Source organism: Pseudopodoces humilis, chromosome 33, assembly GCF_049639895.1.
Source record: "Pseudopodoces humilis isolate 2021_Gansu_Grassland_sample_001 chromosome 33, ASM4963989v1, whole genome shotgun sequence".
Classification (NCBI taxonomy): domain Eukaryota; kingdom Metazoa; phylum Chordata; class Aves; order Passeriformes; family Paridae; genus Pseudopodoces; species Pseudopodoces humilis.
In genome coordinates, this window is record NC_142232.1 from 1,907,988 (window position 1) to 1,924,637 (window position 16,650).

The 16,650-nt window shown below is 47.3% G+C and overlaps 2 long non-coding RNA genes across 4 annotated transcripts in view; one reads left to right on the forward strand and one right to left on the reverse strand.

The window, feature by feature from the left end:
* The first annotated feature begins 7,468 nt into the window (after positions 1-7,468).
* The window catches only part of LOC148182342 (uncharacterized), a 30,165-nt gene continuing 20,983 nt past the window's right edge, over positions 7,469-16,650 (forward strand). The window contains exons 1-2 of the long non-coding RNA XR_015774796.1: positions 7,469-8,027; positions 8,985-9,015. This is a non-coding gene — a long non-coding RNA (uncharacterized LOC148182342). The remainder of the gene's footprint in view (positions 8,028-8,984; positions 9,016-16,650) is intronic.
* On the reverse strand, positions 8,785-13,692 carry LOC148182343 (uncharacterized). 3 transcript variants are annotated; one of them, XR_015774794.1, is made up of 4 exons: positions 13,568-13,615; positions 13,371-13,493; positions 13,119-13,293; positions 8,785-9,236 (listed from the first exon to the last, which is right to left on the reverse strand). It is a non-coding gene; the product is annotated as an uncharacterized LOC148182343 (long non-coding RNA). The 3 variants fall into 3 exon arrangements; XR_015774793.1 differs by having other exon boundaries at positions 13,371-13,692; XR_015774795.1 differs by lacking the exon at positions 8,785-9,236 and adding an exon at positions 9,964-12,133 and having other exon boundaries at positions 13,371-13,692.

Sequence of the window (16,650 nt, forward strand, 5' to 3'; positions counted from 1 at the left end):
GAACATCTACTAGCAGAAGGTATCCTGGAACCATGCATGTCACCTCATAACACCCCCAATACTAGCAGTTAAAAAGGCAGAAGGCAAATACAGCCTGGTCCAGGACGTGAGAGAAGTAAACAAAAGAGCTATTACTAGACACCCTGTAGTATCTTCTAGTAGTGCATATTTCTGGGAGTTACTTAGTTCTGTGTAAACCCTCCCTGCAGCTGTGACGTGTTTTTCCCCTCCCCTCCCTGTCGCTGAAATGTTATCCCATCGGTTGGTGTTATATGCCTCCCCGCCCCTCTCCCGAGGTTTGAAAGAGTCTGGGAAAGGGATCCCAGGTCTCTTCTCCCCCCTGGAAGCCAGCCAGAATAAACATCCTCCGATACCCCGGAGGGAGGAGCAGCTCTTTGGTCTCTTTTCTTGGTTGTGAAGAACCTCCCTGAGCCCCTCCCTCGACAGAGCTAGCCAGGATTACTTCGGGGGGCAAAGGGAAGTTATTTCAGTATCTAATCCTTATACTCTCCTAAGTCAAATCCCGAGGGAACATGCATGGTTTACGGTCATTGATCTGAAGGATGCATTTTGGGCGTGCCTGTTAGCTGAGGATTGCCAAAATTGGTTTGCATTTGGATGGGAATATCCCGATAAAAGGAGAAAGGAACAATTTGAGATGGACAGGCCTGCCCCAGGGGTTTACAGAATCCCTGAATCTCTTTGGGCAGGCATTGGAAGAACTATTAGAACAATTCATTCTTCAGAGTGAAACACAGATCCTACAATATGTGGATGATTTGCTAATATCTGGAAAAGAGAAAAGCAGGGTAAGGGAGACCAGTGTCTGGCTTCTCAATTTCCTTGGGACCAGAGGCCTGAAAGTGTCCTGGGACAAATTGCAATTTGTAGAACCCAAAATCACTTACCTAGGGCACATAACTGGGGAAGGATACAAAAAGCTGAGCCCTGAAAGAATATCTGGCACCCTATATATACACCAGTGCCCAAAACAAAAAGAGATGTAGGGAAACTCTTAGGTCTTTTTGGGTATTATAAATTGTGGCTGGACCAGTACATCCAGAGTTTGAGGCTTCTCTATAATAAGCTAGTGGACCCTGAAGATGGACAGCTGAAGATGAGAAGCAACTGAGTGATCTAAAAGAGAAGTTATTTTCAGCACCAGTTTTAAGCCTACCTGACCTTAAGAAAGAGTTTGATCTGTTTATAAATGCAGAGGAAGGAGCCACTTATGGAGCATTGACTCAAAAGTGAGGAGGGTGCTGAAAGTCGGTAGCTTACCTGTCAAAACTATTAGATCCAGTAGCTTGAGGGTGGCCAACCTGCCTAAAAGCAATAGCAGCAGCAGCTATTCTGATAGAAGAAACCCCAAAACTGACTTTGCAAGGAAAGGTTAGAGTTCATACTCCACATAATCTTAAAACTGTCTTGAGTTAGAGGGCCCAGAATTGGCTGAAGGATTCCAGGATGTTAAAATATGAAATTATCTTGATGAATACAAATAGTTTAGAATTGGTCACCTCAAAAAGCTTAAATCCAGCACAATTTCTATCAGGGAAACCCTCACCTGAGCTAGAACCTGAGTGTCTAGAACTTGTAAATCTACAGACTAAAGTAAGGGAAGACCTAGAAGACGTACCTCTGCCCTATGGAAAGATATTATTTGTTGATAATATCTTATTTGTTGATGGGTCCTCATGAGTAGTGGACCGCAAAAGAAACTCAGGATATGCAGTGATTGTAAGAACAAAAAGAGAAAACATGGAAATTCTAGAGAAAGGGAAATTACCTCTCAACTGGTCGGCCTAGTGCTGTGAAGTATATGCCCTAAAAAGAAGATTGGATTTGTTAGAAGGAGATAGAGGGACTATTTACACTGATTTGCGATATGTGTTCGGAATAGTCCACACTTTCGGAAAAATATAGGAAAAGCGGGGATATTTGAATTCAAAGGGGAAAAATTTGGTACAAGAAGAATTAATAAGATCTGTATTGGAATCTCTGCCTATACCTGTAAAATAGTGGTGGTACACATCAGGGGACATCAGAAAGGGAATACCTTGGAAGAGAGAGGAAATCAATTAGCCGATCGGATAGCCAAGGAAACAGCTTTGGATCTGGAGGAGCCAATAAGAATTCTGAAATTAGATAACACACCACCTGGGACAGAGAAGGAGGAAGAACCAATATTCACTAAAAAAGAACTTCCTTGAGAAGTACAACACCTGGGCCCATTGTTGCTGTGCAGGTGATGGCTGCCCAGAGGAGGGAAAGGCAAGCAGCATCTTTCTGTCCTGGCACCTTTTGTGTGGGAGCAATCCCTGGGCTCACTCAGTTTTGGGAGGTAGGTTCAGGGGGAGGTAAGAGCAATCTCAATAACCCACCATCAAAATTTGCAGCCCAGCTCCCTGGTCAACCTCAGAGCTGGGGCAGTCCCCATGCACAAGAGACACTCCAGGAATGGCCCTCATTCCCCCACCTCCTGCTCACCTTGTGCAGGTAGAGGAAGGATGATGAGCTCTAGCATTAATCCTCCCCACCCCTATTGCCGTCTGACTGCAGCTGCACCTCGAGCACCCCAGGGAACTGTTGATAGAGGTAAGGGAGGATGTCATGGAACCCCTCTTCACACCATCTCATCCCCTCTTTTCCACCCTTCTCCTGTGCCTTTTCCATAGCACCTCCAATTCCCAGCTTTCCCCTCCTATTCTCCCCACTGTGGGTCTGAGCTCACCTAAGAGCTCCTCACCCACACCTGGATGTGCTTCCAGTACCACCAGGACCAAGTACAGGCCTGGCTCCCAGGAAATGGAAAACAAAGAGGTGATTGGTTGGACAGCCAACATGGCTTTACAGAGGGGAAATCATGCCTGACAAATATGGTGACCTATGACAGGCCTACTGATGTTGTCTGTCTAAACTTATGCAAAGCATTTGACACTGTCCCTCACAACACCATTGTCTCCAAAGTGAAGAGACTTGGATTTGATGAATGGAGCACTTGGTGGATAAAGAACTGTCTTTAGGATGGCTGCATGCAAAAAGTTGTGATCAATGGCTCATTGTCCACGTGGAGACCAGTGACGAGTGGAATTCATACTGGGGCCAATACTGTTCACCATCTCTGGCAGTGACATGGAGAGAGGGATTGTGACACCTGCAACATGTTTGCTGATGACACTGAGCTGTGTGGTGCATCACACACTCGAGGGAAGGGATAGGCCATCCAGAGGGACCTTGACAGGCTTGAGAGATGGGGCCAATATAAACCTCATGAAGTTCTACAAAACGAAGTGCAAGGCCCTACACCAGAGTCATGGTAATCCCAAACACACCAACAGGCTGGGTGGAGAAATGGAGAAATGATCAAGAGTGGCCCTGCGGAGAAGGACTTCAGGGTGATGGTAGATGCAAAACTTACCAGGTGCCAGCAGTGAGTGCTCCCATACCAGAAACCAGTGGAGTCCTGGGCTGCATCCAAAGGAGTGTGGCCAGCAGATTGAGAGAGGTGACTCTGCCCCTCTACTCTGCCCTTGTGAGACCCCACCTGAAGTCCTGTGCACAAGTCTGGTGTCCCCAACATAAGAAGTACTTAGAACTGTCAGAGAAAGTATTGAGGAGGTCATGAAGTTGGTAGAAGGACTGGAGTACCTTCTCTTTGGAGACAGGCTGAGAGAGCTGGGGCTGTTCAGCCTGGAGAAGGCAAGGTCATGTGAAGACCTCAGAGCACCTGCGCTAGTTCTGACTGGAGTGGCATCAATTTCCTTTGCACGGGTGGTGGTGGAGCTGTGTTTGGGGCTGTGCTGAACACAGCCTGAGAACACAGACATGAGTTTGTTCTTGCTGAGCTCAGCCAGAACGGAGGTCCTTCCTGCTCCTTGTATGGTCACATACATGGGGAGGGAGTGGTGGTGCATGGGAAGGTGGGAGGGGGCATGGCCAGGACAGGTGACCCAAACTGACCCACGAGATATTCCAGACCTTATAGCATCATGCTCAGGATATAAAGTGGGGGGAAGAGGGAGGAAGGGGGAGATGTTTGTAGTGGTGGCATTTGTCTTCCCTAGCCACCCTTCCATGGGATGGGGCTATGCTGTCCTGGAGGTGCCAAACAGCAGCCTGCCCTTGGGAAGCAGTGAATGAATTTCTTGTTTTGCTTTGCTTGTGTGATGGTTTTTGTTATCTGTCTTAATCTCAGTTTACAAGTTTTCCAGCTTTTACTCTTCCAATTCTCTCCCTGATCCTGCTGGGGGAAGAGTGAGCAAGCAACTGTGAGGGGTTTGGGAACTGAATGGGGTTAAATCATAACACTGTCCAAGATGTTTTGTTTACTGAGAAATACTACAAGTGCTAAGCAATAGATGGCAAATGTCTGTTTGGGATGGACTTCAGAGATCATTCCTCCTGAGTAAGAAAGAAATCGGAAGTCGAGAGCAGAGTCAGCCATCACCTTCCAGGCATTTGGAGAATCCAGTCTACATATTTTGGCAAGTAACATCCTTGCAAAGGCCCCTGGTTTGCAGGACTCTAAGCAGTGAAAATGCTTTAGAGCATCTGCATAAACATATCATTTCTCTATCCTGGGATCAAACTCGTATAGCTGGAGATGAGAAGGAATTTTCCTTCATAATCTGCCTCTCATTCACTCGTTTCCCACCAATGAGCACCATGATATAGCTGGAAGCTTGTAATCTGAAAATATTTAAAAACAACAGAGTGACATGGATGGCTGAAACACAGTAGCCTGTGAAATTCATTAATCTCTCCTGTTTGTTCATGTTAGTGCCTGTGAATGACTAATTAGTAGATACTGTGATCCCGTATTCCTTCGTTTCCCTCCATCCCATGGACTAACTGGGACATAGAACTGTTAAATAGGGATTTAATCCAGACTGGAGAATTTATAAGGTATTTATTATTGTATGTATTGTATACAATGGATCAAATAAACTGATAATGCAGCCAGCATGACAGGGTGGAGAAGAAAAAGCACTTAACTCAAAAGCACTCCAGCAATGCCCATGTGATAAACAGTATTTTAATGATCATCTGAGAAGAATTTGAGTAGCCTGAGAGAGCTGAAACCTCCCACTGTGCTGTGATCAGCATCAGAAAACCCCTTCCCATAAACAGCTCCATCATTTCCCATCCAAAAAAACAAGCCATGAGATTTGTACAGTGTGACATCTAATGAAGGCACATCTACAACACACACCAATATTAAGTTTCTCTAGAAGTGGCTGTCTTGTAAGAGAACCCAGTTACAACAGCTGGCAGGAGGAAACATCATTATGTCTTAATGGGGAGAAAGCTCACTTGGTAGTGGAGTGAGCTCGGTTTCTGTTCTATGTTTAGAGGGCTTTTCTTTTTCCTTTTTAAAACATGTATTAAACTGGCTTGGCCATTCTCCAGACAGGCCATTCATCAGCCAGCTTGAATGTAAAGATGGGACTCAGGTTTCTGTAGTACCACACCCACTGGAAGTTGCTTCTATGTGATTTTCCCATCAATTAATAAAGAGGTAATTTAAAATGTTATTAATTTAAAAAACAAACCCTTTTGTCTTCACAAAAGATACATGAGAAAGGACAGTGTTGGTGTCAAGCAGTGTAGGGCTTAACATTGGATGACTTTACAACCTCCTTGGCATCATCCATGTATTAAGGAAACTTCAAGGTCTGGGAAATGGGTCTTCCTAATTCCGGAGACTCTCTGGCCATCATACTCCCACTTGCAGAGACTTTCACTGCTGGGACCAAAGCCCCTTCATAGTGGTGGCTGAAGTGCCCTGATAAACCCTGCAGGACCCTCCCATACCCCCCATTCTCTCAGTCAGACCGGGTTTCCTCACTGGTTCCCCCTGAGGTTTCCCATAGTAGTCTCAGATGTCTCATTTCATAATGCAGTTGATTCATAGTGCAGTAACACAGAAAGAGCCCCCATCTGGTGCCTCCCAGGTGGAACTTCCAACAAAGGACCCCCTTGACTTCAACCCATCACAGTCTACGTGTGCCCCAGTCTCATGTCTCAGCTCTTGCTCCAGAGTCCTCAGCTCCTACAGTGTCTCTCAATGTCCTGCCCTTGGCTGCACCACAGGCCCCTGGGCCCATTATTGTGCAAAGGGTCGACAGTTCATGGCCTCTTGTCTCCCTAGACTCCCCCCAGAGTTCAACCTGCAGCTCCACTACAACTGCCCCCCAGCCACCTGCACAGAGGTGTGTTCACAACCCTGCAGGGTCTCTGGGTGCCCAGGAGACATTGTGATACTGCAGGGCCTCACAGAAACAAGGGGACTGTATTGGGTTTCATGGCCAGCTTTTGGTAGTGGGGGCAGGGGGCTACAGGAGTAGCTAACATGAGAAGCTGCCAGAATCTTCTCCTACATCCAGTAGAGCCAATGCCAGGCTCTGGTAGGCACCTGCTGCTGGCCAAGGCTGAGCCCATCAGAGATGATAGTGATAATATATTTAAGAAGAAAAACAACCTTCTTGTACAGATGGAATTGGGTGCAAAGAAGAGCAGAATGGGAGTATGTGAGAGGAACAGCTCTGCAGACACCAAGGTCAGTGAAGAAGGAGGGTCAGGAGGAGCTTCAGGTGCTGGAACGGAGATTCCCTTGAGAATTCCCTTGAGAATTCCTGTGAACCCGTGGGAAGTCCATATCGGAGCAGGTGGATGCTTAAAAAGAAGGATGTGATGACTTGGGAAGACCATGCTGGAGCATACACCCTGCAAGAACCTGAAGACCAGCAAAGAGAAGAGGGCACACTGGGGCAGATTTGCTGGAAGGACTTGAGGCCCTATGGGGGACCCATGCTGGTGCAGAGGAAGGACTGACTCCTTTCCCTAAACAGTGTCAGGAACAAGGTATGATGAACTGACCATGACCCCCATTCCCACTTCCCTGCACTGCTGTAGGGAGGAGGGAGAGCCCAGGAAGGAGGGTGGGATAGGGAAGTGTTTTTAGTATTTATTTTATTTCTCATTATCCTGTTTTGATTTGGTTGGTAATTAATTCAGTTCCTAGTTCCAGGCTGAATCTGTTTTGACTGCGACTGTGGTTGGTGAGGGATGTCTCCTAGTCCTTAGCTCCTGGGGCCTTCCTTGTATTTTCTCTCCTGTGTCCAGATGCGGAGAGCAGGAACAGTGGTTTTGGTGGCACCCAGCCAGGGTCAACCCACCACCACATCCTACATGGTCCAAGACTGCAGCAAAAACTTTGGAAGAAGTTCCAACCTCATCAAGCACCAGTTGATAAACACTGGGAAGACCCTCTGGATGCCAAAAGTATGGGAAGGGCTTCACTGTGAGCCCAAAGCTCCTGCAACACCTCTAGGACCCATCTGAAGGAGGTCCCTACAAGTTCTCTGGCTGCAGGAAGAGCCACAGGGAGTCAAAGGTCCTGCCAGAACTACCACCTGAAGTAGAAGGTGGTGACAAGTCTTCAGCCCAGGAGCGCTTGGGGGTTTCCAGCTAGACTACTGTGCTCCAGGACGGGGCTCACATGGTCCCTCATCCTGCCTCAAAATCCCCTGGGATCCTCCATCCATCTCTGAATTCCCCCTCTCCAAGATCTCCAGGCTCCCGAGATGAGCCCAAAAGAGTGGAAGTCCTGGACTAGGGAGGCCACAAACCCCCAAATTTTATCTCCATTCACCAATTTTCTCTTTTCCTCTACTTCTCCACTTCCCGTGTTCTGCCACAGCGGGTGGAAGCAGCCAAGAGCCCATCACTGCCCATCCCGACGTGCCCCAGCTCCAATCCTTCTCCTCTTGCGGGACAGAAGGGGTTTTGGGGGGAGGAGAAGGAACGAAGGAGGAAGGATGAAGAAGGAGCGGGAGAAGGGATGGAAGTAAGAGGAGAAGGAGACAGGATTACGGAGAAGGAGGAGGAAGAAGAGAAGCGAGGGTAGAAGGAGGAGCAAGAAGCGGAAAAGGAAGAAGCTCACGGGGCCACCCCTCAGTGTATCGGCAGCCCCACCGGCACCCCCCTCTCCGGAGCATCGCCTCCACCCCTACGTCACGCAGGTGGACCGGGGAGGGGGAGCTCGCCGCAAATATCTTGGGGGAGTGGGGTATCTCTGGGACTTCTTTTTGGGGTGTCGAGATATTTCAAGTTCACCCCAAATATCTTGGGTTGGGTCTCTTTCGGGTTTTTTTGGGGGCGGGGGGGGGTGTTGGGGAATGTTTCGTCCTTTCAGAATTCCAAAGCTGAAGCGCAAATGCTCCTTGGGGAGATATTGTGGGGTCCCCAGGAGGTGTTCTTTTGGAAGGACGGTCCCAGTGGCGCCTGCCGGCGGAAGCACGGCGGTGGGCGGGGGGGTCGCACCGTGTGGTGGGGCTGGGCCTTCCCGGATCAGGCACTGCCCCTTCATTGTCAGCCCAGAACTGCGGGGCGGTCCCCACTGCCGATGGCGGCATGGGGCGGGGAGAGGTATGACACTGGCTTTGGGGACCCTCCCGGGAGAGCCGGATGGGGTGTGGGAGCTATGGGATCCCCAGAATAGGAACAGGGGAGAGGGGCCATACCGAAGCTTGAGGACCCGTAGTAGCCTGGAGGCAGAGAAAGAATAGAGAGGAGGGAGCCCGGAGAGGAGGGAGCCTGAAAATGGGGGAAGTCTCGGGACCCCCGGGGACCCTGAAATAGGGAACCTGGAGAGGGGAAACCCCTGGAAGCTTGGAGGGGTGGGAGGACCCTGAAAGGGGGAAGCACGGAAAGGGGGAACCCCCAGAAGTCTGGAGAGGGAGATTGCCTTGTAGCTCTGAGAGAGGGGACCCCAGAGAAGGAAGGAGCCTGGAGAGGTGGGGAGCCCTTGGATCCGCGGGGTGCTGAAAACGGAACCTTGAAGACAGGGGACCCCCAGGTGCATAGAGAGTGGGGATCCTGGAGAGGGGTGGTTATGACCTGCCTCTGAAGTTTATACTGGTGTTTATGTATGTATATATCAGCATATGTATGTATGCATCTATCTACTTTTTTTTTAGAACCCCATCATTTGGATGCAATGGAAAGGAGGTAGGCAACTGTTTTGGTTATTATTATCTATAGAAATGCAACAATATAAAAGCATAAAAATAACAAGTAAGAAAATATATGAGGAAAAGAAAGAAAGAAAGGATAAGAGTAGAAAGGTATAACCATTTGTGGATCCAGACACGAAACTTGATTGTTGCAATTTTGATGTCAGTTGGTCAATGTGATGGTCACAGTCTTGATTTGGTGGTGGTGGATGAAGCCTATGAAACATAAACTTCAATGGGTTAATGTACACTTGGGTCCATGTACTTCCCCTGGAAGGGAGAGTTTGCACTGTCTGTAGAACAAATCTGTGTACAACTGTTGTACAGCATTGGGGATTTGTTGCAACACTGTGGATCATGTACAGTCCTCTGGTGGAAGGCCCCAGAAATCAGTGTGGGGCACTTCAAGGATCTTTGATGGTTTATGACATCTTTGATGGTATTTAGACATGACAGCTGCCTCTCAGTCATTGTATAACCCATAGAAGAGATGAAAACCTTCAGCCCTATGTCTGAATGTTTTCTCTCAGGGAAAGGGGCGTTTTTACAACTGAGCCAGTTGTGTAAAGGATGAAATTGCTCTGATCAATAGCACTGTCCCACCTTGCAGGATCAGCTGCTTATATGCCTCTTCCCTTATTTGGCTCAAAGTCCAACTTCTTGCTAAACAAAGGTTGATTTGTCCTGGTCATCCTCTGGAGCTCACATGCTCTGCATCTGGGCTGCTCCCTTGTACATTATCAGCCAAGTCCCCCTGCTTTTTACAAAATGGCCAATTATTTGAGCCATTAACCCAGAACATTCCAGTCTCTCATCAGGAGACCCTCAGAGCCACTAACAGCTCAGAGAGGGGGAACCTCGAAGAGGGGGAACCCCTGGAACCCGCAGCAGCCCAGAGAGCAAGGGAGTCCTGGGATTCTGAAACATTGGGCCTACAGAGGGGGGGACCCTCAGCAGCCTGGAGAGGCGGGGGGAGTGTGGAAAGAGGGAAGCCCCAGGACCCCTGTCATGACCCACCAGTAGGGGAGGGATGTTTTATAAATCCCCATCAAGCTGAACAAAGACCCGGACACATGTGAGGAACTCTTATGTTGTACCCAACACTTCCATGAGTTCTCTGCTCCCGCCACAAACTTCTCCATGGACCTGGCTTACAAGGCACAGCACAGCTCCACAATGTCCCACCACACAGTTCATGTGGAGAATGGGGTAGAATAGGAGAGGTGTGCTTTGCTCAGGCATAGCCAGGAAAGGAAACAAAGAATATTTCCAGTGCTTCAATCCACTTGGTGCTGCTGTGTGGATGGGCCAGAGCTGGGCAGAGAGGGGAGAGAGGGAAAATAAAGAAAGGCAGGGAAAACAGAGAAAAAAGAGTGAGGGGAACTGATCTGCTCCCTTTTCCTGTTCACCTGGTGCAGCCTCTTGTGTAAACCAAACTTTTGGTGGATTTTGTTCCTGTGGGCACAGCTGTCCTTGAGCTGCCCTGACTCCAGTGGGTGAGTCAGGAGGGCTGAGCATGAGTCTTGGGGCAGAGCAGGGAGTTCAGAGAATCACAGAGTAGGCTGAATAGGAAGTGACCCATCAGGATCATCAAGTCCAACTCTGGGCCTTGCACAGGACACTCCAATAATCCCACCAGGGGCTGAGAGCATTGTCTAAATGCTCCTTGAGCTCAGACAGGTTTGGAGCTGTGACCACTTCCCTGGGGAGCCTGTTCCAGTGCCTGATCAACTTCTGGGGTAAAAGCCTTTTCCTGATATCTCACCTAAACCTCCTGACTCAGCTCCAGCTGTTTTCTTGAGTCCACTGGTCACAAGAGTGAAAAGGTCAGTACCTGCTCCTGTGCTGCCCCTTGGGAGGATGTTGAAGAGCTCAATGATGTCTCCCCTCAGTCTCCTCTTCTCCAGCTGAAAGTGACCTCAGCTGTTCCTCATAAATATTTCTCTCCAGACCTTTCCCATCCTTGTGACGTTCTTTGGATGCTCTCCAATGGCTAAATGTCTTTTTTATGTTTTGGTGCCCAAAACTCCCCAGGACTCAAGGTGAGGCTGCCCCTGTGTAAAGCAGAGGACAATCCCCTCCCTGGCCAGGCTGGTGATGCTGGGCCTGATGACCCCAGGACATCCTGGCTGCCAGGACACTGCTGATTTAGATCCAACTGGACATTGACCAGGACCTCCAGGTCCCTTCCCACAGCCGCTCTCCAGCGTCTCATTCCCCAGTCCATACACATAACCAGGGGCACCCTGTCTCAGGTGCAGAATCCTGCACTTACCCTTGTTAAACTTCACATGGTTGGTGATTGCCCATTTCTCTAATTTGTGGAGGCTTTAAAAGGGCCTCTCTGCCCTTGCAGGGGTCAATAGCTCCTCCCAGTTTAGCGTTGTTGGCAAACTTTCTTGGTATTCGTTAGAGTCCTGCCTCCAAATAATTTATGAAGATGTTGAAGAGAGCTGGGCTGATGATGGATCCCTATAGAATGCCACTAGTGATGGTGCCAGCCTGATTTCACCTGTCACTGTCACTCTTTGTCCCCAACCCATAACACAGTTATTCAGCTGTGGGCTGGACAGTTTTTTCCAGAAGAGTCCTGGGAAAGACAGTATCAAAACCTTTGCTGAAGTCCAAAAACACTCCATCTCCTGGCCTTCCTGGATCAACCACATGGGTTACCCTGTCTTAGAAGGAAATAAGTTTCAACAAGCAGGACTATCCACTCATGAAGCTGTACTGGCTGTGACCAATAACTGTGGTGTCCTCCAGGTATTTTTCAATATCTCCCAGAGTAATCTTTTCTGTTATATTATTGGACACTGAAGTGACACTGACAGGCCTGTAGTTTCCAGTCTTCCTTCTTGTCCTTGTTGAAAACTGGGACATTTGCTAGCTTCTAGTCAGTTGAGACCTCTCCAGTTTCCCAGGAGTACTCAAAAGTCATCAAGAGAGGCTTTTCAATGACATCAGCAGCTCTTTTGAGTATTCTTGTATTAATCCCATCAGACTACATAGATTTGTAAGGATCAAGCTGAATCAGCAGATCCCACACAAGTTCAGGATCAGCTGGAAGTTGATCATCCTTGATATCCAGCACTGAGCTTCCCTTGGTCTGTCATCTGTGTTGAAAGTGAAGACTTGAGTGGCAAAGAGTATATTAAACACATCTGCCTTGTGCCCTGTTTGTGAGGTTACTGTCCTCATCCTGGAATGGGACAATGTTATTTCTACCCTTCATTTTGCCATTAATATATTTGAAAAAACTTTTTATTATTCCCCACATTTCTGGCAGCTTCAGTTCCAATTGAGCTTTGGCCACACAATTTTTGTCCCTATAGTGTTGAGCAGTGTCTCTGTATTCTTCCTGTATTACTTGACCTTTATTCCACTGGGCACACACCTTACTTTTTTCCTTGTATACAAGGGGAAATGCCTGTTAGAGTCTGAGGCACAGAGTGTGTGCCCTTGTCTCTGATACCTAGCTCTGACATACAGGAAAACACTGAATTTCATATAACACCATGAAAACAACTGTTAAAGTTAAATAGAAAAACTAAAAGTGTCAGTGTGTAGATTAGAGAGATTTCTTAAGTCACTGGGTGAAAAAGTTAGAGTTTAAACTAGTTTAGAGGGAAGAAGACAAGATGGAGGATTTAGGGTGTTGTCTCTTTTCCTTCTTTCTTCTTCATCTTCTTCTAGAGGTTTTTGAGTAATAGTAAGTGATTGGATAAAGAATGCTGCATTGCAGCACACAGGTGATAAGTCATTAGGTCACTAAGAAAAATAATTTATGTGTCTATTGTTAATTAGGTAAAAATAAGTATAAAGATAAAAGAGCTATGTATTTCAGGGCCATTTTGTGCCTTTCGAGCCAATTTGAGCCATGTGATGGTGGGTTGAACTTGAGCGAAAAGTCTGGGGAGGACTGCCAAGTCTTTTGATATATATTAATAAACACAAAACCCAAGAAACTAATGACCCTTTAGAGAATCCTTCCTGAAACAGAACTGAGATAAAAGAAACTCCCCTTTGAGGGGGTATCCCAAGAAGCTCAGCCCTGAGGAGACAGCAACAAATCCCTGTCCAGCCATGTCAGCCTTTTACCTTGCATGCTTGACTTCCAGCATTTAGGAATTGCTGCTCGTGTGCCCTTAGAAGGTGATGCAGTGATGGACCTCATCATCTGCAGAAACATTTTCCTGGGGTACTCATTTGTTCCCTGAACAGCCTGAGGTCTGCTCTTATGGTCAGAGTTGATGTTTTGCTGGCACTTTTCCTCCTGTCAACAGAGATTTTAAACTTGGTTGTTCTGTGGTTTCTATGGCTAAGATGGCTCCCCATCTCCATTTTGCTTACTAGATCGTCTCTGTTGAGAAGCAGCAGATCCAGGAGAGCATCTTTCCTTGGAAGTGTCCCTTAGTTCCTCAAAGAATAACTCTTCATTATCCTGGGCCTGGCTGGGTGGTCTTTGGTAGACTCCTGTGGTGACATCTGCATTATTCGTTTGCCCCTTGATTCTCACCCCGACTTACTGTCAACTGGGCTGTTGCCACCTGTGAGCTCCAGACATTCCAGCCCTGCCATTACATCCAGTGCTACCCCAAACCTCTCCTACCCTGATTACCCTTCTGAAAGAGCCTTTAACCATCCAACAGGGCACTCCCATCGCAGAGTTGTCTCATCCCACCTGGTTTCACTTCATGCCAGTGATGTCAAATCTCTGGCAGTAGGCCAGCACTACCAGCTCATCTTGTTTGTTACTCATGCTGCATGTATTAGTGTAGAAAGATTTCAGGTGTGGTACATTGTTGCAGGATTGAGGGATCCTATTAGTGCTGCTTTCCTCAAGTTTTGGTAGTCTGTCCCATTGCTCATCACTGGTGAGCCTGGTTTTGTCCATTTCCCCCTTCTAAGTTCATTCAAAGCTCATTCAGCTGGCTCCTGTGCTAGAGCTCTTTTTTCCTTCTAAGAAAGGTGAATCCCATTAGGTGTCAGTAGATCAGGTATTGAGTAGATCATCCCATGGTCAAATAACCCAATGTTTGCCAATTGTATCAGCTGGTATCGTTTAAATGTCCTCCAGCCCCCCTGCGACCTCAATCCACCCAGCTGTGGCTCAGAGAGGGGGGGAGATAACAATAGCAAGGACTCATAAAAATGAGGCTCTCTTCTCTTGAGACAGTCGGAGCTTTAATCAGGGAAATCCAGTGCAGAAAAGAGGAAGAATCCGATCCCACACTGCCTTTTGAAACGAGGGAAAAGGAGGTAAGGTTACATGTTACAACCAGTAGGAGAACATTACAAGGGAAGAGTCAGGGGTAGGAACTAACACTCTACAGTTCAGAGGGTATGTCTCAGGATTATACCATGTTATAAATGCATGTCATATTATTGGCTTTTCACAAGTATTATAATGAATATTATATGTATAAGATTAGAAAATTTAGCTGTAATAATATAGTCTTCTTTATTTCTGTTATTAATGAAACTTAGAAATAGTGGTATAATACATGTATGTTAAGCCATGACATAGCATCAAAACAAAAACTACTTTTGTTTGTGTAACCCAAAGACTGAAAAAGATAGCTGGAGGTCTTTTTTTTCCTTTTGTAAACTATCTTATCCAGATGAAGACAGCAGTAACCAGAACTCTGGGGGGGAGGAATTTATTGCATTTCTGGTATCAGGGAATATAAATCTCGATGTCGCCAAGAGGATTGATCTATTGGGAAGGGGGCAAGAGAAAACTAAACAGAAGAACACCAAAGATCCTAAGAAGAATGTATGAATATGTATGAGAATTTATGGATATGTAGTCGGGTTCTGTTTTTAAGGGACAATCCTTTGTTAGTAAGGTGTGCTCTCTTGGCTGAATGCAGAGACACCCAGCCGTATCTGTATACTTTATTTTTTTCTCCTAATTGTTTTTTTATTAAACTTTTAAATTCTATAAAAATTATGTGAACCTCATTTTTCACAACCATATTTCTTAATGCACTACAACAATCAGCCTTGGACCAATGCATTGATGTGACTGATCTTCCTATTCCTGTCTATATTATTCCATGTTACCAGAAATCACTACCAGTGCTCCTGATCTTGCAACCAGTTGTCTCAAGGCTTTGAAATCTCTTTTGATTGCCCTCAGGCTTCTCTTTACTATTTTGTCACTGCCAGCCTGAAAAACTAATAGCAGATAGTAATCAGAGGGCCTTACTAGACTGGAGAGTTTTCCACTAATGTCCCTTACCCAAGCCCCTGGAAGACTGCAGACTTCCCTGTGAGTTGTGTCCTGTCTGCAAATTGAGCCCTCCATTGTCCTCAGAAAGGAGTCTCCTATTAAACTACCCTTCTTCTCCTCTTAACAGAGGAGATCATGATGCAGGGTACAGGTGGTGTTGCTATGGGAGGCTCCTCTATCCCAGAACTACCTTCACCCACCTCATCAGTTGTCTGGCTGCCTAGTTCCAGGGCCTCTTACTTGTTGTGGAAGGTACCTGTCCTACTTGTCAAGTTTTCAGAAGCGGGAGGAACCTCCCTCTTGGTACATGCAATGACTCTCTTTCAGCCTTCATCTTCAACAGGCCCTTGACCTTGGAGGATTCTGAGTCTCCACGACAACAAGGTTCAAGTCTCTGAGAATCTGGAGACTAGAGCGTCTCTGAAAATAACTGGTCAAAGTTGGGATTGTTTAGTGTCTGTTTAGGATTTGGGTGTTTTGTATTAATTTTCCTGTGCTGTGCAGATCTTCAGGGCCATGCTGAGGATCCCCTCTGAGCAGGGACAGCACAAAGCCATGTGCTTCCCTTACCTATCTGGTCTCCCTGTTAATCAGCACAGCTATGTTTGTTTACCTGAAGTCCCCCTTCACCACCTCCCCATTGTTAGATCTGGTGGTGTCAGTTTTATACTTGGTGGTGCCTCCAGCACTGAACCCCCTCATCTACAGTCTGAGGAACCAGGAGCTCAAGGATGCCCTGAAGAAACAGTACTGGATACATTTAAGCAGCCACAGCCTGCCTGTTGTCCTCTGTTGGTGATTCCCAGGGAATGTCATGACAGATCAAGTCTGTCTTTCCTTATTTACATATCTTTTCTTCTCCACTTGTGATGTTGTCTTTAAGAAGACATGTCAGTTACTCATCCCATCCTCCTTCAGCATCCACCAAGCTTGTGTGACCCAGAGACTTTGTGTGAATAGGGAGACTCACATTGTATTCAAATGAAATAAATTAACCTTCAGCATTTTTTTTGGTCTTGAGATCCATCCTCATCAGAGCAGGAATGAATGAGAAATGAGAGCAACTTTCTGGCTGCACCACCCTTGGAACGGGCCCTGTGCCTGGAGCAGGAGGAGCTCTTTAGCACTACAAGGCCGGGGCTGTGGTGCTGGTCTGGGCAGATGGGATGGCAGGAGGGGCTGCAGAGCTGCCAGGATCTCCTGGAGAGGGGAGCAGGGCACCCAGGGAGCCTCCTTTTCCCTTGACCAAGCACCTTCCCCCATGGCTGGGGCTGAGGCCTCTCTGAGCTGCAGCTGCTGCTGTGCCCTGCAGAGGGGCTGAGGCCGTGGGGCAGTGCCCAGAGCAGCCTGCCCTGAGCAGAGCTGTGGGGCCAGAGCCGGCTGGGCTGTGCTGGG